The sequence below is a fragment of the Podarcis erhardii genome (assembly GCF_964252035.2).
Source record: "Podarcis erhardii genome assembly, chromosome: 5".
Lineage (NCBI taxonomy): Eukaryota > Metazoa > Chordata > Lepidosauria > Squamata > Lacertidae > Podarcis > Podarcis erhardii.
In genome coordinates, this window is record NC_138509.1 from 33,723,442 (window position 1) to 33,748,659 (window position 25,218).

The 25,218-nt window shown below is 39.6% G+C and overlaps 1 protein-coding gene across 15 annotated transcripts in view; it reads left to right on the forward strand.

The window, feature by feature from the left end:
* Nucleotides 1–25,218, forward strand: part of PCDH15 (protocadherin related 15) — a 649,889-nt gene that overhangs the window by 175,640 nt on the left and 449,031 nt on the right. For 12 of the 15 annotated variants that reach the window (XM_081861749.1, XM_081861756.1, XM_081861754.1 and 9 more), the window contains one exon: nucleotides 12,945–13,081. The exons of the other annotated variants lie outside the window; for them this stretch is intronic. The gene's annotated coding sequence lies outside the window, so the exon portion shown is untranslated. The remainder of the gene's footprint in view (nucleotides 1–12,944; nucleotides 13,082–25,218) is intronic. 15 annotated transcript variants of the gene reach the window in all.

Sequence of the window (25,218 nt, forward strand, 5' to 3'; positions counted from 1 at the left end):
AGTTAAAATGATATATAGCCACCTGCTACCTTTCAGAGGATTTACTCTTTGGTTATGAACAAAACTGTTTTGTGTCCTATTGCTAAATATATTTTCTCTCTTTGCAAACGAATATTTAAGAAAATAGTATCAGTCTGAGTCTAAAGTTTTAAAGCCTGTAAATCAATATATGTGGCAAATTGGAGATCCAAGAAAAGCCCTGGGCCTAAATAAATCCATCATATATTGTGGGAGATTATATTTTAGTGTACACACATATACTGTGTCCTGGAATACCCAGACTGACCAAGAAAAAAAAGCTTTGGAAGGGTTAGTCAGTCACATCTTGATTTATTGGGCAACAAAATTGGCCATAAAACTACCTTTTACAGTGCTCAAGAGACCAAAGCATATAGATGTCATATTGAGTAATAACATCAGGATAATACCAAGGTCTTCAGTTGGTTTGCAGTTTTCATATGGATAAAACCAGATACAAGACACTTAATACCAAAAAACCCCAGGACATATTCTTCAAGTATTAAAGCACCTTGAAAGATTAATGTTCTTCCAAATAAGGCCCCAGTTATATGATACAGCGGATTTGAGAGCAACCAAAATACCATTTACCCATATTTTTCACTCTATAAGACGCACCAGACCACAAGACGCACCTAGTTTTTGGAGGAGGAAAACAAACAAAAAAATATTCTGAATCTCAGAAGCCAGAACAGCAAGAGGGATCGCTGCGCAGTGAAAGCAGCAATCCCTCTTGCTGTTCTGGCTTCTGTGATAGCTGTGTAGCCTGCATTCGCTCCATAAGACGCACACACATTTCCCCTTACTTTTCAGGAGGGAAAAAGTGAGTCTTATAGAGCAAAAAATACGGTATTTTTTTCTTTTCCAATGCAGCAATGTGCATTTGTTTCATCATGCAAATATTGTCAGGAAACTTAATTCAGGAGTATTTCTGTCATGTTCCTGTTTGTATGATGGATGATACCTAACAATTCCCAAGAAGGAAATTCTATTGTTAACTCTCACGTGTGCCAGAAACCCAGGGCTGCCCATCTGACAACTGCAGAGAGGGCTACAAGTTTCATAAGAAGCGAGATTCTTAAACTGGCTTTAAACCATGAGCTACTTCCACCTACCTTGCACCATCCTCCTGATCACATGCCATGGCAAGCCAGAGTATGGCTTACTAGCATCCTGGATGACAGCTGTCAGGTTGGCTCAGCATGTCCTCCAAACACGGGATCAAAGTTAAGGTCTCTTTTCCTCAACCATGAGCTGTAGCTATGGGATAAAGCTTCACTAGCAACCCTGGTTAAGCTAGAGAACCATATCCCCAGTTCAGGCATACTGAGCCAAAACATTAGCTTAGTGTTGTGGCTTGGTCCTGGCCAGGACTCCCGATTGTAGCCTGCCTGCACATTGGCCAGTTGCAGGCAGGCTCCTGTGCAGTGCCAAACCTTTCACATTTGTAACCAACACAGTTGTGGCCTAATTGACACAATGTATATACTCTTTGTCCTGTCTGGTTATTTCATTGCAATGAAGTCACAGGGCCATGGCATGCAATGGGATGTTCTATGGTATATTTGATGGGTTGCATGCATAGCTTGCTTGATACTGAAGAATGGGAGTGGGTATATATATATATATATATGCAGGTTTTGGTGTCCTCGGGTGTCTTCCCGTGTAAAAGTTGGGGTGTCTAGGCGACGTTTCGACGAGGTCTCACTCGTCATCTTCAGGCTGGTGCTTTCGGCTTCTTGTTACTGGAACAGAGCAGGATCTCAGTGTTTGAGTTCCTATAAATACTGTAGAGGGGGTGTGGTGTATAGCCTCCAATGTTCTGGGCAGAGAGGAAGTTCCCAGGCTAGTGTGCCTTTTCTTCTTTTGTTCCTTAATTACTTGAGAGATATCTTGAGTGATTTCTTGAGTGATATCCTGAGTACCACTTAGGTGGGTCATTAGGTGTGGATTAGTTGCTAAAGTCTTTGTGTCTTGACCTCTTGAACTTTGTGAAGAGTTTTCATGAGAAGATGGCTGTACTGTACTTAGTTGTGCTCTGGCTTGGCTTCGTGTATGGGGGCGAGCTGTGGTTTTGTGGCTTGTGTCAGCCAGATCTGTGTAGGGATTGCAGGGGGGTGCAGCATCCGGAGGTGCCACCATGGATTGGCTACTGGATGGTGTCTGTAATTCATCTGTGGAGAGGGTCTGGGTTTGGGTCTGGTGTGGTTGATTGGTGTTGGCGTTCTGTGTGCCTCTGGATCTGGTGTCAGTTTTTGTGGGGAGGGCTAATTTCCAGATGTCTGGCAAGCGGGATGTGTCGTCACGCTTGTTCATGTTGTGAGGGTGTTTCTCTATCTCGATGGCTTCCATGATTATTCTCTTGTGGTGATGTTCCGTGTTAAAGAGCAATTTGGAATCTGCAAAATTAATTTCGTGTCCTGTTTCTTTCATGTGTTGGAAAAGAGAGGAAGTTTTTTCTTCTTTTTTGACGGCATTCTTGTGTTCTGCGATACGTGCATTTATTCGTCTGTTTGTTTGTCCAATGTACGTGGCTGGGCAGACTTTGCAGGGTATTTCATAGATCCCTTGGTTTTCCAACTGGATTTTATCCTTGGGGTTTCTGAGGATATTGGCTATTTTTTGGTTGGTGCAAAAGGCTGTTTTGATATTGTGTTTATGGAGGATTTTGCTAATTTTATCTGTAGTGCCCTTGATATAAGGAAGGAGGGCCATGCCATTGTTTTCTTCTGTGTCTTGGTTTTTGGGGGGTGTTTCCTTTTGGATTAGCTTCGTAATCCTGTTTTGCTGGTATCCATTGGCAATTAACATGTTTGAGAGATTCTGTAACTCAGTTGTCAAGTGGTCTTTGTCAGCCAGGCGTTTGGTTCTGGAGATGAGAGTCTTGGCTACGGAGTTTATTTGTGCAGGGTGGTGGTGTGATTGTGCATGTAAGTAGCGGTTGGTGTGTGTTTTTTTTCCGGTAGATAGTGTGTCCTAGGGAGCCATCAGGTTTTTTGTAGATTAGGACGTCAAGGAAGGGAAGTTGGTTGTTGGCTTCTATTTCCATAGTGAATTGTATTTTGGGGTGTAAGTTGTTGAGATGTGTGAGGAAGCTATCCAGTTTTTCCTTCCCGTGTGGCCAAATTACAAAGGTGTCGTCAACATATCTGAGCCAAAGTTTGGGTTTGTGTTCTGACTTGTCTAAAGCATTGGTTTCAAAGTGTTCCATGTACAGGTTTGCGATGACCGGTGAGAGGGGTGAAGCCAAGCCAGAGCACAACTAAGTACAGTACAGCCATCTTCTCATGAAAACTCTTCACAAAGTTCAAGAGGTCAAGACACAAAGACTTTAGCAACTAATCCACACCTAATGACCCACCTAAGTGGTACTCAGGATATCACTCAAGAAATCACTCAAGATATCTCTCAAGTAATTAAGGAACAAAAGAAGAAAAGGCACACTAGCCTGGGAACTTCCTCTCTGCCCAGAACATTGGAGGCTATACACCACACCCCCTCTACAGTATTTATAGGAACTCAAACACTGAGATCCTGCTCTGTTCCAGTAACAAGAAGCCGAAAGCACCAGCCTGAAGATGACGAGTGAGACCTCGTCGAAACGTCGCCTAGACACCCCAACTTTTACACGGGAAGACACCCGAGGACACCAAAACCTGCATTCCTGTACCCGTGAAAATCTACGAAAGCATATATATATATATATATATATATATATATATATATATATATATATATATGCACCAAAAGCCATGCTAGCAAAATCAGTAAGTAAAATCCTCCTTCAGATTAAATATAATATTGAATCAGGTATTATTCCTGGTTACCACTAGCAAAAAAGTCCATCCTATTTAATTGACTTTGCACTGTTGTATAAATAATACACCACAGCAGTTTTAGGAATGCTTTGGGGCATTTTGTGGTGCTTTCTGTTGATAATGTGTATAGCTGTAAATCAAGTTCCTCTTCCGAAGCAAGAAACTCATTTACAAATATTTAGTGTTTATTTTTCTACTGCTTAGTTGAATAGTAATTACTTGCGACTTGTATAATAGAAACATTTAATTTGTATACTCTGACTTATGGCACATACTTATTAAGGTGAGAGACAGCTTGGAGGATAACATCTTGTGACTTGGCTCTTATATTTCATATTCAATTGACAGTTCTTTCCACATTTATGTGTCTGCAATAAATAAATCATAACAATTTTTTTCTCAGTGGAATCTTGGTGCAAAGTCAATCATCCAAAGAGAAGTGGAAAAACAAGTGCATCATCCACAGAGACGACCATCAATGGAAGCGCTAATAGAATTGCATGGCTTTTGATAGAATTCCAGCCTGATATTGACAGGTGATCCCGTACATGGGGGCATATATAGCTCCAGGCTTCTGTTATCATTATGTAAAGTTCTTGTTCTTTACACTCTTTGTGCTATTTCCTTGGAGACATGGTTTCAGATACAAAGTATTTTGTCAGAGTCTTATAATTATGAATTGAGCAGACTGAATCTCCCAGCTGTTGCAACTAACAGCAGCATTTAATTTGACAGTGAAGTCAGGGGTATTTTCTGCTTCTTGAATCTCAGCCAGCATTCATTATTAATTAGTATGAAATTTGAGAAGCATGTTGTTAATACACTCCTGCAACCGGTACAGTTTTAAGGGTACAGTCTGGGTGTGACACTGACTTGTTTAAGTAGTTTAAGTACTTCATCTCTCTGTGTCCCTGAAAGTTCACTTGCACAGGGTGCCCTGGCCCAATGTTCTGCAGATCCTTCTGTTATCCTGTTCCACTGCAGCCCTGTGCACCACATTCAACATTGTTTAAACCCTCTGATTTTTATTTTTATTTTGGTGGAAGGGATGTAGGGGGTTAAGTGGATGGAGTTCAGCAATTGCCAAGAAATGATAAAACAATATATATCCCCAAAAAACTTTAATATATTTATGTTCCTTAGTAATACCAATGGATGATGCAAACTTTCTTGTTTCAAGACTATTATTCGTGATTGCACAAAGTACATAGGCCACTCAGATAGACATGGGGACGTTACAACATATAATCACTCCCTATGCTTATCTGTTTCCATATACTATACCTGTTGTAGAATACATCAATGTGTGTTGAGAGTTGTACCCTTCATGGAAAAATGAATGCCTCTGCTTTGGATTGCACACACTGTAGTCCAGTATAAAGGCTGCAACCATCAAGTGGAAATTCGGAAGCTCTCATTAGCTGGGCAGGGTTCCATTCACGCTATTCTGGTTCCAGGCATGAGTGTTCAAACACACAGAGACATTATTCTGCAGCATCAGGTGGCGGGTTGCATGTGTGAATGAGCTATAACAGGACATGAGAAACTAACATCACTTCAAAACCACCCCATTAAAAAAAATAAAAAAAAAATGGAAGAGATTAAAAGAATGAGTTCTACACTGCAAGCTATTTTAGGAAAATTTTAAAACAATGTGAAGACTATAACATTGGCTGCTTTTGTTGAGCTATTTCTTTTCTTCCTTTTCAATCTGATATGGAGTACTGTGATATCTCACTCTCTTTTTGCTGGGTAGAGGTGCACATTTTTCCTTTTTCTCTTTTACAAAAATGGATAAGAGAACATTTACTATATCATATGAACATCTCTGAATTTTTAAGAAAGTTCAAGTGAGTGGCTATATTGCTGCATGTCCTGCACATGGATGTCCTTGAGCTTATCCTTATTTCAACCTAAATCAGACTTGTTAACATTTTCAGCAGTTACTAGGGGTGTGAATTGGCTCTGTGTAAGGGTTGGATAAAGAGGCAAACTGAGGTGATTTGGGGATCTGCCCCTCTCTAAATGTTGAAGCATGATGTCAGTTACACACACCTAAGACAGGGACCTCCAGAAAGCCTTGTTTTACTTTGCTTCTATGTTCTATGTGCCATATAGCTCAACCTTACGTTTTCCTATATATATGTTTTCCTATGTTTCTCTATGTCCAAAGTGAGGCTGTGCAAAATGTCACCTGCAGAGCATTGAAGAAATATGGATGATTCTTTGTTAAGGTGCAGCAATGGATTACTTTTTTAAAGAAGTTAAAAGCTTCAATTGGCTTTTTAAAAACCCCGTGTTTTTCTGCTTTAACCAAAGCAACAACAATCAGAGCACTTCAGAACTCAATAGACAGCCATTCTAGACAGCTTCACATTGTACACTTGGTTGGATACCTTTAATGGTGTATCAGGAAGCCTGTAAATGTGTAAATGCCTAGATCTGTAAGGGCTAACAGAGGAAACAAACAGCTACCAAAAGGAAACTCCACATCTTACTTAATATTTGCTTTGTTTACAGATATGCAGACAGGAAGTCTTGCAGTAGGTATTGAATTCTCAAAGAGCATTTTGCAAAGCCTTCTACCTTTCTGTTTTTGGACTGTTTGGTTCATCCAACAAAACAGACAAAGAGACATTGTAGAGCACTGATCTGATATGTTCCCTTGCCAGTCAATTGCCATTGGTTAAAAAGCCACAACTGTTAAAGGATCTACAGATCCCCTGATCTCTAGATCCAATTGTGTGCCACAGGCAAAACCACAATGATAAACCTAGTCACAGTAATAAGATGGTCAAACTTTCAACAGCATAATCGGCCACAGGCTGTCTTCTCTTATATTAACATTTAATTAAATATGTCTGTAATATGGATGAAACTGAAATTGGAAACCAGGAAAAGTGTAGTTTCTTATTACCTGTTCCTTTTCATCCTGCACTTTGCTTTCCTGATGTTGTCTGGCAGGGTATCACATTTACACTCACTTTCCCCTTCTGAATGGGATTTATTCTCTGTATATTTGTATGAAGCATCTCACAAATACACAGAACTGTTACCTCTTTTTATTATTAAGAGAATGTTGTTTAGAGGGCAGAGCACAATGACCAGTTGGGTATGCAAGACGTAAGACAATCTTTTAGGCATCCTGGCCCCAAGCTGTATAAGGTTTCGGAAACCAGGACCAGCATCTTGACCTTAGCTTAGTAGCTAATTGGAGGCCAGGGCAAGTCTTACATTTTCTGCACAAAAAAAAGTTGGTTTATGCTAGTGGAACAGGGGAATAATGAAAAACCTCATAAAGTGAGGTTAAAACAGAGCAAATGGATCTGCACAAGTATATGTGACTGGTAGCTTCAACATCAGCTTCCTTAGGCAAGCACACTGAAGTATCACTGAAGAAAGGCAAAATTTAACACAATTATTTCTGTCCATCTTGCCTCCCTGTCCTCCATTATCACTTATCTGATTTCATTGGTTTTATAATCAGTGTTCTTGAAGCTACAAACATGAGTCTGACCAAACTGCGGGAGGCAGTGGAAGACAGAAGTGCCTGGCGTGCTCTGGTCCATGGGGTCACGAAGAGTCGGACACGACTAAATGACTAAACAACAACATAATCTAATCCTGGTTCCTGTGCAAAAGAGAGAAAAGGAGAGTGGAAATCGTAAAGAGACTCCCAACTCCTCTGTTGCACCGAGTATAATTTTCCCCCTTATATTGCCCTGCTTGCAACTTGAGAATTCATAAAAGCAGAGTGACTCAACTGAAGAAGAAAGGATAGCAGGAAAATCTAGGAACAGTGCATAGTAAAGATACATTAATGCAATAAAATACATTAAGGGCCACCATCTTTGTCATTCTTTGTCCTCATCACAGCCATTTTATGCATTTCTGGCTCCCTAGCAGTTTGTCATTTTCATAAGTTATCCATTTAAGTATCATTAAGTGATTATTAGAGATTTCACTGAATTTTGCAATGACTTGGCTTAGAGCCCAACCCCCAATAACTCATAATGGTAAGCTTTAAATGGAGGCAAACATTAAAGGCACCAAAATTCTTCTCCAGGTTAAAATTGACTCTGAGTTGAAGAATTCTTCCTTTTCTCCCATGCACACACTTAGGTCACTGATAAATTGGTAGAAGTGTCTCCTTCCCATCTTTCTCAGGTTTTCTGGCACTTGGCCCATTATTGCAGCTATATTCTAGTAACTAGAGGATATATTCTAGTAACATGCTGTCACCACAAAAAGCAGCAACTGATATGTAAGGGTGCTTGAGAGCTCGTGAAGGTTGGAAATTCACAGGGAGCTGCAGGTGCAAGATCACATCTCCATTGTGAATGAGTGACATGCTTCAAAACATCAACTTCAGACAGCAGAAACAAAGAAATATCTGAAATTAATAAATATTTTGTAACATTAATTGCCCAACACAAAAGGCATCGTAAAAAAACCAAACACCTTGAAGCCCACAAAACTGCAAGCCAGCAAAAAAATCATTTTAACTATATGACATTTGGAATAGAAGAAGGCCAGAACTGATGAATCCAGCTGCAACTCTTTTGGAAGGGAATTCCATTTAAGGAATTTGGTTTGGATCGTAACTGTACTCAGTAATTATCAAGCTGTGTCCTGACTATTTAAGGAGGATATTGGATTTACAGAATCTAGTTCAAATCTCTCCCCCTCCCGACTCATCACTACTTAGTATACCTTATCATACTTGTATGATAATTTGAAATTTACCAATAGACATTTGTTCTTGCACAGTTCCTCTGAGATCCTGTTAACTGGGGTCCACTTTGCCCAAAACATACTTGGCTTATTGCTTTGAGAAAATTTGTTTTAAGACTTTGCTTCTTTCTGTAGAAATGAAAGTTGAAAATACCATCTGACCATTTGTGTATTTCATTCTAGACACTAATAACTTTTTGACAGAAACAAAACAAAATAAAAAAAATTAAAGAATTCCTTCCAGTAGCACCTTAGAGACCAACTAAGTTAGTTATTGGTATGAGCTTTTGTGTGCATGCACACTTCTTCAAATACACTAAAACAGAAGTCACCAGACCCTTCTATATAGTGAGAGAGGCTGGGGAGGGGTATTACTCAGAAGGGTGGTGGGAATGGGTGATTGGCTGATAGGTGTGGTAAACCTGTTGACGACTGTTAATGACTGCAATTGGTTTTACAGGAAAAAGCAAGGGGTGAGATGGCTAAAAATAGCTTTATCATGTTTAATGAGATAAGAATCCAATGTCTCTATTCAGACCAGGTCTCTCCATGGTTTTAAGTTTGATAATAAGTTGCAATTCAGCAACTTCTCTTTCCAGTCTATTTCTGAAGTTCTTTTGTAATAAGACAGCTACTTTGAGATCTTGTATAGAATGTCCTGGGAGACTGAAGTGTTCTCCTACTGGTTTCTCTGTCTTGTGATTCCTGATATCAGATTTATGTCCATTTATCCTTTGGCATAGGATTTGGCCTGTTTGTCCAATATAGAGAGCTGAAGGGCACTGTTGGCATTTGATGGCATACACAATGTTAGAAGATGAGCAATTAAATAGTCCTGAGATGGTATGTTTGGTGTTGTTGGGGCCAGTAATGGTGTTGTCTGGGTGTATGTGGCAGCAAAGTTGGCATCTGGGTTTATTGCAGGCTCTGGTACCGGTGTCCATGTTAAGTCTGTTTGTTGTATTATTGTGGGTGAGGAGTTGTTTAAGATTGGGTGGCTGTCTGTAGGCAATGAAAGGTCTTCCTCTCAAAGCTTGAGAAAGAGAACTGTCATTGTCTAGGAGAGGTTGTAGATCTCTGATGATGTGTTGAACTGTTTTAACTTGGGAGCTGTATGTGATTACTAGTGGTGTTCTGTTATTTTCTTTTTGGGGTGTGTCTTGCAGCAATTTTTTGGACAGAAGTTGAAGAGACAATGTGTGTGGAATCCTTACGGAATAACACATTCTCTGAATTTCTAAAGATAGCTGTGGCAAGTCCGACTTGTCAAGACTGGCATATTCAGACACTTACGGAGGCATTCCTAAAAGCTCGTGAAGAACCCAGTTCACTTAAGCCTGCTGCCTGCCTGTGAGAGTAACAACAGCTACCTGCACGTCTGAGGGACAGATAGATCATCACATTGAAGGCATGCTAAGGAAGACTAGCAAAGTTTTGTACCATCCCCTTCATGGATGATTAATAATCCTTGTATTGCAGGATGTGAGCAGGCATGGGATAAAATGAGGTGTTCTATTGGTGTTTTCTTAGTTTTGGCAGGGGTTCCGCGTTTGTTTTTTTTAGAGGAGGAGGAAGATGGTGCCCTATTTCTATGAGAACGAAGAGAACTCTATTTGGCTCTTATTTTGCATATGTGAGGGACATATGTGAGCCCAGAAGATGGAATAGTAATGCCCAGTTTAACTAGAAATGAGAGGAGGCAGTCTCATTTGGTTCCATCCACTTGTACCCTTGTTTCTGATAATTCTTTATAGGTTATCATATCAAAAGCTCAGCCGGTTAGAGCATTGCACTGATAACATCAAGGATTGCATGTTTGATCTCTGTATGGGACAGCTGCATATTCCTGCATTGTAGGGGGTTGGATCAGACGATCCTCAGGGTACCTTCTATCGGACCAGTGGTGGACTTTGAGCTCTCAAATTTCAGCGGTGCTAAAATTTGGCACCCTCCCACATCTCTCTCGTTACATTGTCCACAGAATTTTCATGGTGCAGCTGTACCAGTCAGCAACCTTAAAACCTTCTATGACAGGACATCCATTTATACTTTATATATAGGGGGCACTACATCTGCATATGTATTTCAAAATAAAGTTTGTAGCACCTACTTTTGTTCTTGCAAATTATAACCACAGGGTATTATGCTTTAAATGGATAAGTTATCTCCTAATTACACATTATTACCAACATCTTATCCTAAATCATGATAATCTACATCATTAACATTGTTAAATAATAACCCCATTAATGGTCTTAGGAGACTAATTGCATCCAGTTGTTGGTGATGATGCCTTTATGCTTAAGTATGAATACTTTTAGATATAAGATACTCATTAGCGTTGATTAAACAATGCTGATGCAAATAACTGCCAGAACTATATAAGCCCCAAAGCAGCATTTGTTGTTTTCAAACAGTGTTCAGCAAGACCTAACTAAAATGTTAATGAAAGCAGATTACATCTTAAGGGGAAGGGGGGAAACTTGTATGAATGAGTTGTTTTTTCCTTATCTTTTCCCAGCATATGGTTTACCTTCTGTACTGGAGAGGCGGCTAATTTATAAATGGGAGTCAAATGGGTCTGGTGGGCTACCATTGTACTTGGAGGGTAGTAGTTCTGGGACCGAAATTAATAGGGATGATACAGGAGTTGTACTGGACCATAAATACATTAATAAATATACATTTTTATTGTCACATCAATTAACATTGTAATTACAAGCCAAATGTCCATATAATTTAGTTTCCCATCTGAGCATCACATCCTTTTGGTGACATGCTAGCACTGCAAGAGGAACCATTATATTTAGCTGTGATCGTCAACATCTTTGCACATTTCCTGTATGTTGAGAATGCCATATAATTTTGTAAAGATTTGGAGTGGGGACATTTTTCTACAAATTGTGAGGGAAAGTTTGTAAAAGAGACCTTTCCAAATGTTAGCAGAAGAGAAAAGTGTCTTTTGTTTAGTCTCCAAAAGGCAACCATCTGACTTAGCCTGGGACTCGAGACCCAGAAAAATATAGGAAAACAGATGATAGTGTAGGACTGGTTTGTGACTGCTTTCCTGCCTTTGGAGTGATGGCCAGCAAACTCAGGTTGATGAGCTGCTTGTGTGAGGAGGCCAAAGAAAACTACACCAGGAACACTCATTCTGCATTTTCTGATGGCATATATGAGTCATCATTTGATGCCGTAGTCACTGAATGAGCATACATGTGAAAACCCTTAGTGTGGAATAGTCTAGTATTAAAAGAGTGCAGTTTTTAACTTCAATGAAATGTTTCAGTGAAAGATGCTCTGAAATGCTATGTGTATGAGAGAGGGAGAAGGAAGGAAGGAAGGAAGGAATCATTGCTAGTATAAAAACAGTTGCCCCCACCATTCCTCAAAACAGTATTTTTCGTTAATCCAAACATAGCTATTCTCTGCCTCCATAGTCAGAGGCAGTGATGCTTCTGAATACCAGTAGCTAATAATCACAGGTCCTCCTTATGGATTTCCCACAAAAATATGATTGGCCACAGTGCGAACAGGATGCTGGACCACGTGGGCCATTGGCTTGATCCAGCAGAGTCTTCTTATGTTCTCAGATTTTTTATATCTGCATTTTCCCAATAACTATTTTTTAATAAACCATGTAGCATACTTTTCTTTCAGTCCATGTTTTTCACAAGCAGGGCTTTTTTCAGCCATAACTCTCCCTAACTCAGTTCTGGCACCTTTCAGTGGGCGCCATTACCATTATAAGAGAACAAGGGAGGCATTCATGGTGAGTTCCGGCACCTCTTTTTTCTATAAAAATAGCACTGTTCATTAGATTTCTGCATTGCAAGATGTTGAACTATGTGGCTCTCAGGTTCTTTGCAACTCTACAGTTCTATGATTCCGTGATAACATTCTGTTCCTTCATGTGTCCACATGTGTCAGTGATTGCATGCTTACAGGAGAAGCACATGTTTTCTTCTTGAATCAAGAGGACAGCTAGAATGAGAGAGTGGGAAATCCCACTGGACTTTAGATGTGTCTTTCTTTAATTTCCATTTACTGTAGTTCTCTGTAGTGATATTATTTGTTGTTATCTGTATCTGTATCTTCTTCAGTTGTTCCCAAATTTATTTCCCCTTCAATTTGCAGTTGTACCCAAGCCCATGTACTTATGAACTATCTTTTAAAGTCCCTTAAATGATCTTCATGAGATTTTTAGTTTGTATGGCTTGCAATTTGTTGCGCAAAGGTCTTCTGTTGTCAGAATAATGAACTTCATGTAGGGCAAGCTCAGTACTTTTTCAGACAACACTTCGTGTTATTGTTCCATTACTTTATTCCATCAACCAGTTTCTCTACGAATAATACAGTGTTTTATCATTCCAGGAACTGTGCCTTCAGAGGATTAAGCAGCTTTTGGGCCTCTTCAACAGAAATGGACCTAAGGCTTATTCACGATCTCACCAAGTTATCTTCTTATATTGACAACTGCACCAACATTGAAAAATGGGCGTGAACTAAGGGTAATTTTAATTGTCATTTTTAATGCCTTAGTTGTAAGGCTGCATGCTGTTTCCAAAGTGAACTAATGCAATGACACATGTCACAAATGCTATATATATATGTGTGTGTGTGTGTGTGTGTGTGTGTGTGTGTATATATATATATATATATATATGTGTGTGTGTGTGTGTGTGTGTGTGTGTATATATATATATATATATATATATATATATATATATATATGGCCTTGGTGGCTAAGAGTACCTCTTTCCCGCTATGGTTGGTTCAAATCACCAACTGGGATGTCCAAATCACTAAGGTGATTTGGAAACTTCAGTTGGCAATCGCCTGATTACTGAGTGGGAATCCATTTCGATTATACACAACTTTTTCATTTCATTTCACTTTTAATATGTATACTGTCTTTCTATAATACTATACACAAGGCACAAAATATACAACAAAGAACACACACCATATAAGAATCTTACCCACCCAATACAAAACATAACTTTAAAATAGAATGACATATCAAATAAAGTAATATTCAGTAATCTATTAGAATATAAGAGTACAATACAATTAACACTCAAATAATAAATAAACAAATTCAATCTTCACAATTACAATAAATAATTGCTAAACTATGATCCATAAAGGTAACTGCAAGTCACAACACAAATCACAATGAATAAAATACCACAATACATACAAAAACATGTAAAAGGATCAAATTGAGAAACAAAGACCAACAATTTATATAATTAAAAAAAAAATGAAAATCCCTGAATTCCACTTCTCCCTTCTAAATGAACAACAATGACAAAAAGCACTTCCCACCACCCTGGTGAAGTTTATTCTATTTTCTCATGTCCAGAAATAATTTCATGGAGAATAAGACTATGAGTATCTAGTGTCCAGTCTCCACTGCCGGAAGTACTGTGCCTCTGAAGACCATTTGCTGGGAATCACAAGTGGGGATTGTACTGTTGCCCTCATGTTCTGGTTGCAGACATAGGGCTGGCTTCTGTGAGAACAGGATGCTGGACTAGATGAGCATATGGTTTGATCCAGCAGAGCCCTTTTTATGATTTTACAATAGTATACAAATATGTTATATTAAATGTTATTGTTTGTGCAGTAGAGATGCATGATTCTACATATTCTTTCTTAGAAAGTTGTGAACATAAGATTCTGTTATCTTTCATTCCCCTGTGTGTCCCACCCATTTTTTTTCTAGTCTAAACTTTGCAAGAACGTTTTCACTTGTCCTCATATATTACTTTAATGATACTTCCCTCTTGATTGCAGGATTTGTCAATGACAAAACATTGACTGACAAATAGTTTTGTATATTTATGCAGACATAGTAAGGCAGTATCTAATAACAGCAAACATCTATACATGTAGTGCTTATCAAAGATGTGATTTAGGATATTGATTGGATGGAAATTTCATTTCCCTCTAATGATTATGATTTATTAGTTAAAGGCATCAGGTTTTTTCCTAGCCCTAAAACATTTGCTATTTAAAGAGAAATTGCTCTTTAAGGTTTTGTAAAGCTCTCAAATGGGTTGTGTCCACTGAGTCCAATGGAACAATGAATTTTTTATAGTTACTACTTACTGCCTTAGTGGCTGGCAGGTAATTACATATCATCAAGGAGGAGGTTGCTCAAGGTTCATGTATCCTATAATTCTTCACTATCTTTCCCATGCAGACATTTGCCCTAGAGGATATCAAAAATTTTATGGTGTTTCCTCTGTAAAGATTCAACCACTGCAAGTGAGTTATGTGCTCATTTCTGCAAAGCAGAATGAACAACACTAATGTGATTTTAGACGGCAGATTCATTTTCAGAATGATGATGATGTGTCCTTATCTTTTAGAAGTTCCTTCTGTGCAAATCTGAGGCAGATGAGAAATCATTCAAATTGCATTTCAGAATTTAACTTTGAAACAAATGTCATCTGTAGTATATCTGCGTTTTAAAGAAGACTGCAATGGGCATCTCTTATTACAGCTTAGATGCTCCACAGTTTCATGGCATGCGGTGCTGAGTATAGCTTGGAGTGTAGAAGTGGCCTCCTTGTAGACCCCACCTTGCTTCAAGGCATGCAAAACTTTAACTTGACTGAATCAACCTACATCACAGTTGATGTTCAGGTTGTCTTTGCAACATCCCCAGGGGAAGATATAACTGAGGTTAAAAAAGGTAAAGGTACCCCTGACCGTAAGGTCCAGTCGCGGATGACTCTGGGGTGTGTGCTCATCTTGTTCTATAGGCCGAGAGAGCCAGCGTCTGTCCGTAGACAGCTTCTGGGTCATGTGGCCAGCATGACCAAGCTGCTTCTGGCGAACCAGAGCAGTGCACAGAAACACAGTTTACATTCCTGCCGGAGCGGTACCTATTTATCTACTTGCACTTTGACATGCTTTTGAGCTGCTAGGTGGGCAGGAGCAGGGACCGAGCAACGGGAGCTCACCCCGTCGCGGGGATTTGAACCACGAACCTTCTGATCGGCAAGCCCTAGGCTCTGTGGTTTAGACCACAATGCCACCTGCATCCCCCTATAACTGAGGTTAGTGAAGCCATATTTATGAAGCAAGGGCAAGGTCTTAGATACAGCAAAACTTTCCATCTAGCAGGTCTGGAAAAGGGTACAAGGACAATAATTGAAAAGCTGGATTTGTTTTTCTCATTGACGGGGGTCCTTCCTTACCCAAATTTTTAGAAAGCTATGAAAATAAGTAACAATAGCATCCAAGAAGGGTTCTTATTAAGAATGGTAGTCACTGTTAGCTCAGTTTGAGTTGAACTGTCCTCATTCCTGTCACTGGGAAAGCCACAATAACTCTCTTAGATGCAGTGTTGTGCAGTTGGCAGGAGATGACCTGCTCATGTGCTTCCAGTAGGCATCTTGTTGGTTCTTCTGTGAGCAGAACACTGGATTAGATTTTCATATCTCCTGGGGGGGGGCAGGATTTACCTAGTTCTTGTAGATAGATGATAGATAGATAGATGATAGATAGATAGATAGATAGATAGATAACAAGCATCATGTACTTTGCTGGTACAGTATAGTCATTTTAACAATTATTAATTAATTAAAATTATACCATGCTCTTCCCCCACAGAGGAGTCTAAGGCAGCAAACAATAAGTGATGAAACAAGAAACATATATTTTCTTTTTAAAAAATTTCAATACAAATGCAGATTTGGAAACATCTCAGATTAAAAAGCTTGTTGAGAGAGGAAGATCTTCAGCAGGTGCTGAAGTGACAACAGGGACAGTCTTAGTGAGTTCAAACAATTAGGAATACTGTTTGGGTAAGCACAACTGAGACAGTGATTGTCCTACTGTGTGAGAGAGTATTCATATCATTATTTTATGATGATATTTTATTATCATTGTGTGAGTAAAGTTTGGCCAATTTAGGCATTCTGAAATATGAAATGCTTTGAAGATTCCATTACATATAAATTCATTATATGAATAGTTTTAAAAACTGACCTACTTTTCTCTTTGTTTTCAATCTGAATGGAGGGAAATGCAATTGAAGTGAAAGCTTACTGGAGATTGCTGGTTTTGATTTTATATCTTAAATGGTGATATAATTTTGATAAATTATGTATCCTCTCTTCGGCAGTAATCTAGGACAGGAAGTGGCAAACTATGCCAGGTATTAAAGCCCATGAGGAATGTGCACAAACTGGGTACAAAGCTTTCTGTAGCATGAACCATTAAAAATAATGAAGTGAGGCATTTTGGGACTATAAACAAGCTCACATAGGATTTCAAAGGTCATTCAGAGGGTCATCTGATTTGTCTGAACAAGACTACCCCAAAAATACAAAGTATTGATAACAGTATATCGGCTTCTCCACCCTCATCCCTGTTATCCACATGTTGTTCTTTGACAGAATTGTTGATTAGGAAATGCATACAATACATTTGAATTTAATTACCCATAACTTGATTGATTGGTCTTATGGAAAGTAATGGGCACAATGGAGAAGTGTGACCTCCCAGCTTGCTCCTTCCTTTTGCTTTGGTTAGAAGGTGTGAAACTGGGCTTATCCTGTTGTGCCTCTGGCCCTTTCAAACTCCATCTCGGGCAAATCAGATTGTTCCAATCCTTATACTTCTTTCCATATAACATGACAATTTCATCTGCTGAGGCATTTTATCAACATGTGATGACTGTGCTAGTCTTTGTGTATATAAACTGATGCATTAAAAAATAAACTGTGAAGACTTTTGGAAAGCTTTATTTTGTTTCATTTTAGGTGCCATCTCAAGGTACCATTTCAAACACTTTGTTGATTAGAAGAGTGACAAAAACAGCATAAAAAGTAGTAAAATTAATTAACATTACTCCCAATATTCTTGTGTGAATTTTGACTCCCTATTACCATAAACCCCCTTCATGGATCACTGCCTTGCCGTGGCGAAGGGGCTTGAATAACTCAGAGAAGATATGAGCTATGCCGTGCAGGGCCACCCAAGATGGACAGGTCATAATGGAGAGTTTTGACCAAACGTGATCCACCTGGAGCAGGAACCGGCAAGCCACTCCAGTATCCCTGCCAAAAAAACTCCATGGACAAAGACAACAGGCATATAAAAGTTATGACGCTGGAAGATGAGCCCCTCAGGTCAGAAGGTGTCCAACATGCTACTGAGGAAGAGCGGAGGACAAGTACAAGCAGATTCAGAGCTGATGAAGCAGCTGGGCCAAAGCCGAAAGGTGGCTCAGTTGCGGATATGCCTGGAAGCGAAAGGAAAGTCCAATGCTATAAAGAAAAAATATTGCATAGGAACCTGGAATGTAAGAACCATGAACCTGGGTAAGTTGGATGTGGTAAAAAATGAGATGGCAAGAATAAATATTGACATCCTGGACATCAGTGAACTAAAATGGACGGAAATGGACGAATTCAGTTCGGATGACCATCATATCTACTACTGTGGGCAAGAATTCCGTAAAAGAAATGGAGTAGCCCTCATAGTCAAGAAAAGAGTGGTGAAAGCTGTACTGGGATGCAATCTCAAAAATGATAGAATCATCTTGATACAAATTCAAGGCAGACCTTTTAATACCACAGTAATCCAATTTTATGCACCAACTACTGGTGCTGAAGAAACTGAAACTGACCAATTCTATGAAGACTTACAACACATTATAGAAATGACACCAAAGAAGGATGTTCTTCTCATTGTAGGGGATTGGAATGCTAAAGTAGGGAATCAAGAGATAAATGAGATAAAACAAGCTGATCATCACAAACTCTTTCCCAACAACACAAGAGACGATTCTACACATGGACATCACCAGATGGGCAGCATCAAAATCAGATTGATGATATTCTCTGCAGCCAAAGATGGAGAAGCTCTATACAGTCAGCAAAAACAAGACCTGGAGCTGACTGGAGTTCCAGAAAGACATTTACTTCTGCTTCATTGACTATGCAAAAGCCTTTGACTGTGTCGACCACAGCAAACACCCCAGAGGACAGGATCACACTCCAAAACGACCTTCACAGATTAGAGAACTGGGCCAAAACAAACAAGATGAATTTTAACAGGGAGAAATGTAAAGTATTGCACTTGGGCAAAAAAGGCTTGAGAGCAGTACATGTGAAAAGGTTCTAGGAGTCTTGGTTGACCACAAACTTGACATGAGCCAACAGTGTGACGCGGCAGCTAAAAAAGCCAATGCAATTCTGGGCTGCATCAACAGGAGTATAGCATCTAGATCAAGGGAAGTAATAGTGCCACTGTATTCTGCTCTGGTCAGACCTCACCTGGAGTACTGTGTCCAGTTCTGGGCACCACAGTTCAAGAAGGACACTGACAAACTGGAACGTGTCCAGAGGAGGGCAACCAAAATGGTCAAAGGCCTGGAAACGATGCCTTATGAGGAACGGCTAAGGGAGCTGGGCATGTTTAGCCTGGAGAAGAGGAGGTTAAGGGGTGATATGATAGCCATGTTCAAATATATAAAAGGAGGTCACATAGAGGAGGGAGAAAGGTGGTTTTCTGCTGCTGCAGAGAAGCGGACACAGAGCAATGGATCCAAACTACAAGAAAGAAGATTCCACCTAAACATTAGGAAGAACTTCCGGACAGTAAGAGCTGTTCGACAGTGGAATTTGCTGCCAAGGAGTGTGGTGGAGTCTCCTTCTTTGGAGGTCTTTAAGCAGAGGCTTGACAACCATATGTCAGGAGTGCTCTGATGGTGTTTCCTGCTTGGCAGGGGGTTGGACTCGATGGCCCTTGTGGCCTCTTCCAACTCTATGATTCTATGATTCTATGATTCAATCCTTTTATATATTTGAACATGGCTATTATATCACCCCTTAACCTTCTCTTCTCCAGGCTAAACATGCCCAGCTCCCTTAGCCGTTCCTCATAAGGCATCGTTTCCAGGCCTTTGACCATTTTGGTTGCCCTCCTCTGGACACGTTCCAGTTTGTCAGTGTCCTTCTTGAACTGTGGTGCCCAAAACTGGACACAGTACTCCAGGTGAGGTCTGACCAGAGCAGAATACAGTGTCACTGTTACTTCCCTTGATCTAGATGCTATACTCCTATTGATGCAGCCCAGAATTGCATTGGCCTGGAGTGCTTTGGTCCATGGGGTCACAAAGAGTCGGACACGACTAAACGACTAAACAACAACAACAACAACAACATTACCATAAACTGAGATGAAACATAGGTGCCATAGCAGTTCATGTTCCAAAACCACATTCCATTTTACAAAGTTCCCATTGACTTCACTGACTGTGTCATACAGAAAAGATAGATGCTTTTTCCTAAATATATTGCCGGTGTACGATGAGGTCATCAGATTTGACCTCACAATGCCTTTTAAGTTGTAAACGTTAGCAGAAAATACATAATTCAGGCATCTACAACTGTCTGACGGTGTTCTACTACATTATTTATATAAAGATCTAATGCCCATTAATCCTTATCGTGCACAATGACTGTACATCTATCTCCTTAGTGCAAAGTTGTGTTCAGCACTTCCACAGTGAAGTAATCGGTTTAGAATGTATATTTACAGGCTGAATATGCCAATTAAGAAGCAGGAAACTTAACATTTATATGCTTTTACATCTCATTCTTCTTGAAGGGCATTCTGATTTAAGCTAATGAAGATAAAGTACTTCCCTCTCTCATCTGATTCACAATCAGTTTTGTTTGTTAAAGCAGAAATTGGAAGTTAGAAAAAGTGTAAAGGATTAAAGTTTATTGCTTTAGCTTCAATGAGAATGTTATCAGAGCATAAAATAGGCAGATAATATTGTCTTCCCCCCACAGTTTCAATAAAGCAAATTTAGTTTTTTAAGTTAAGAGTTTTTTAACTTCGAAGGTCCTTATTTCACAGAGTTGACCAAAATTAGAGTACCATGTTGAGCTATTACAGACAAAAAAAGAAAAAAATTCCAGGGTTAGTAAAATAATCCGGTAAAATAAGTGTTTACAGTGCAGGTTTTGAGATTTCAAATTACACAGTAATATCCTATGACTGGACAGGTAAAACCAGTTTTTAAAAGGAAAAAATGTGGGGTTTTGTGGGGGGGGGTTTACAGAAGCATGGTACTATGTCACATTTGTCTCTGTCTGCAGATTGCTTCAATCATAAGGGAGTGGAGAAAGCAATTGCAAACTTAATTAGGTTCAAGCTTTGCTGTATGAAAGTGTATTGAAATACTTAGACATGCTAGAATGAAGAAGCAATGGGCTTTATTCCATCTTAACAGATAATGACTGTGATTTCTAAGACTTTGACTCAGTGCAGACAGAAAACTGGATCCCTAAAACTGAAGTTTATAAAATGGGCCCCAGCTTCCAGAATATCCTTCCCTCCTCATCAGTCCTCCCCTCTCTGTACAAATTCCCCTTCCCCTTCCTTTGTTAGCCTTAACCATGGTGTCTCATTGTGCTTGAACCAGTCCTAATAATGATTAAGGCTAAACAAAATCAAGGATTGTAAGCTCACACCAAACCCTTGCCTTCTTTCCTGGCTAAATGGATGCAATTCTTGCTAAGCCTTATCCATCGTTAGCCTTGGTGCACATACAACACTGGGCAATGGCTAATGCACACAAGGCAATGATGGAATTTGCACAAGATTGAAGAAGAGACGGGAGAAGGATCTTTGCTTTATTGAGACAATTTAAAATGACTGGTTTGCAGGGAACCAGCACTATGTTTGCATGGGACACATACTTCCAGTCCCGGTAGTCTTCAGCATCATTGCTCCACTCCAGATACATAATCTGAGACCTGCTCTACAAGAGATATCTGAAAAGCTTTGAGCATTCATTAATTTCATTGTCATTTAAAGGTAAGAGTTAGTGGTGGGCATGTTCTCAGAAGCTCCTCTTGGATTAATCTGGAAATTACCCAAGATCTTCACGTCAAAATAATTAAAAAAAATCAGGTTTGAGAAGCCAAGCAAGCAGCAACAATTGGAGGAGTGCCTTGGCTTCCACTGTGTTTGGCACTGTGTTCCTGTGCACCAGTTTCCCATGGCATGGGGGAAAGCCAATTGGCAACACTTGGAGGAGTACCAGAGCATGACAGGCCAGGCCAGAAGCCGACTATTCCCCTTTGGACAGGGGTGAAAATAATGGAACAGGCCTTGCCTGCCTTTTCATAAGTCGGTGTGAGTGGTTGGAGGTCTAACATTAAAATCACTTTGATTTATATCATTGATATGTCAAAATGATCATGTTTTGTTTGGCCTCCAACAACCATTCGGTGTTAAATTCTTGGAAAGAACCATATCTCAGACTGTTTCTTACCATCCCATGAAAGATAGACCATTGGGGTCTTTCTGTGGGAGGCAAGCTCTAAACAGGCAGCAGTGAACAGCATGGCAGTTAAGCCCTTATGTCTAAACGGAGAGTCTGGATTGTCATCTAGTGAAAGAAGGGCCAGAGCAGGGTTTGGGTTCAGTGGTTAATCAATAACATTAGAAACTATTAAAAATGCTTTGCCCAAGCCCACTAAGCTCCCACAATAAATGTATGAGGTCCCCTCCTATTGCCACCATCATTGGTATGTTGCAGAGGTGACACAAGAGAGCTTGACTGGATTCCAGTGGCAGTGAAACACTACCTTCATAAGAGGTTTAACCCATACTTTAAACAGGCATGTTCATCTGTTGTTATGCCTAGGTCATTTACCCATGCCTGGTGCAAGCCATTTGCATTTCCTACCTTGTAGTCTAACATCAATTTACACTGATTCTGACCAGTGGCTCTTCAGCATTTCTGAAAGTGGACTTTCCTGGTGGGACATTCCTATTCCTAACTGCAGATGCTGGGGCTTGAACATGGGACATTTTGCATGCAAAGCAGATGCTATGTCACTGAGCTACAGCTTGGGGTTGTTGGTTTTCCTTTCTGAGGACCAATAAGGGATAAGCCCATCTCCTACCTACACCTTGAATTCAGCCCTTGAATGGGGCTAAAGGTGCTTCCGTAGGGAGAAAAAAAAATGGAAGGGTTCACTCTAAGGAAACTTTTCTTCTATGCAATGTAAGAGTGCTCGGTCCCTCCATTTCATTGCATAGGAAAAATAGGCAATTGATCACCCACTATGATTTTAATATGAGCTGGAAAATAATTCAGGTGTTTCTAAGCCTCACCTCTCTTCAGAAGCAGGCTTTAACGAGTTCCCAAAGTTCTTTTCCAAATGTGGCTTGGGAGAACTTCTCTGGCAAACTCAGTAAGAATATTTGGGGCCTAAAGGATATTTTCTGCAGAGGTTTCTTTTCTTTTCTTTTTTTTAAGGCTGGTCTGACATTACAGCAAACCATTTACCTCAGAAGCATTTGCAGAAGGCAAAGTGCCATACTTGGTTTTAAAATTGCACTTTAGTTTGTTCCAGCCAAGCTAAATACACCTTCACCATGACATTATGGGCAAGCTGTGCATTTCAAGTAGGGAACCAAGTATATCGTAGATAAAAAATAAATAAATCCATGTAATGGCCATTCATTTTTTCCATTATTCTTTCCACACCTGTCCTACTTCTTACATCCAATGACAGTCAGAATCTGAGAAATATTAAGGTGAATATATTATAACGCAAGAAATATGCATTATTACAGGGGCGAATTTATGGCAGTGCCAGTTTGCCAGCACAGGCATCAAACAGAGTGGAGAAAAGGGGAGTGGTGAGATCGGTTCCCTCACACAGTAGGTGGACTGAGAGGCAGGACTATCCCCATCCCATGTCCCTCTCTTATGCATGGTAACAGTAAGGCAGGTAGTGAGACTGGGAGCCAATGGTGAATGGTTTGCGTTAGGAGTCAACAGCTTTCTCTCTTTTTTGGAGAAAAGAGGAGGCAATTTCTAAACTTTGAATTTTTCTTAATGCTTGAGAAAGATGGCTAGAAAATCCAAAGAGCTCCCTCCGACTTTCTTTGTGAGATTTTTTTTTTCCCTGGGAGGGAGAATCAAGCTGGGGAAAAGAAGAGGAAAAATGGAGAGGAGAGGATAGGACAGGAGAAGACATGGGGAGAAGAAGAGAGTGCTAGCCTCCTGTTGCACCATCTGGGGGAAGGGCATAAAATTTTGGCTTCGCAAGGGATGCCATATTACCAAATTCCACCCCTGCTTATTATAATCTTCCTGTGACTAAATGTAAATAATGCTGACCAGATCATAGCTCTCAGATTCTTAAGGAAGAATTTGTTCTATGCAGAATTTGTTGGTTTTCTGCAATTTAAGAGATTAAGAAGGGAAAACGTATTGTTACAGCAAAATGTTCTCCGTAGGGGTTGTTTAGCAGATTATTTCTGAGTACCAACACTATAGATTTCAGCTACAAAAGCCATCAAAACACAACTGTAAAAACCTGCCTGAAGGGCAGCTTTCTATAGTTACCACAGGGGGGGAAAGAATTGCTTTACGTAGATCAATTTAGTGTCTTCTAAACACTGTATGTTGAATGTTGGGTCTCTTCTGATGATTCCAGTTACAGAGTCTAGAGTATAATTGTGCCTGAGGTCTAGTCATCATTGAGATGGTAGTCCATTTTCTGGGTTCCTGAGAATGCTGGGAGATACTCATGTGATTGAATGCTAGTTTGTACAAAAATTACCTCTAGCATTCTCCCTCACATTTGGTTTTCTGTCTGCAGGGATTTAGATGAACCAATTGGCTGTCTCGATTTAAAGCAGCTTCATGTATTGGTTCTAATGAGTAGATCTGGCAAGAGTAAGAAGAAGAAAACATTGACTTGGGATAGATGGGATTGGTGTCATATGACAATTGGAAAAAAACTTCCTACAAATGTAATTTTCTTTGCGGTGCTATATCATATGATCAGGCTTTACTAATGCAGATTACATCAACTGGCACAGCAGGATCTTTCCTTTTGTTTCTTTCTTTGTTTGAACATCTGGCACACTCAGGTTCTTGCAACCAGCAATTTATACATAGTTCAAAATAGGTTAAATACATAATACATTTACAGATGTTTTCTTCTTCAGAGACTCTGGAATTTCATGAAATGTAGTAACATTATTTCACTGGCACATTGTGTTGTGGCATATTTGAGAAATGTCCTCATAATAATGAACCAGGAAGTGGTGAAAAATTACAGAGATCCTGAAGAAACAAGTAAAGAAAATAAGTCAGCAATTTGATGCATGCTTGCTTGAGAATACGTCCCAATGCACACAGTATGACTTATTTCTAAGGAAACATTCATTGGACTTGGCTGTACAAATGTTATGCCAGAGCAAGCCTTATTTAAATCATTAAAGCAAAACTGGACAGTTTGGAGTCAATGAAAATTGTATTCTTGAATAACTAGAAAACATAATATGATTATAATTAAAATAGTCTTTCAGAGAAAGTTTGTGAAAATGCTAGCTGATGAATGCCTTTTGTTGTGCATAATATTAACTACAACAGGTATGCAGGGAAATAGAAGGGTGTTACAATCATTGACAGACATAAGACCAATCAGCAAAACCTGTTCCATTTCAAACAGTGGAATAAAGAATTAGAGATGCGGAACAAATCTGACAGTACAGGATGATATATGAGATTGTGCTCCGTAGAAAACTTAATTTGTTTTATCTCTTTTTATCTTTTCTTACTTTTTTTGCATAGTGTAAA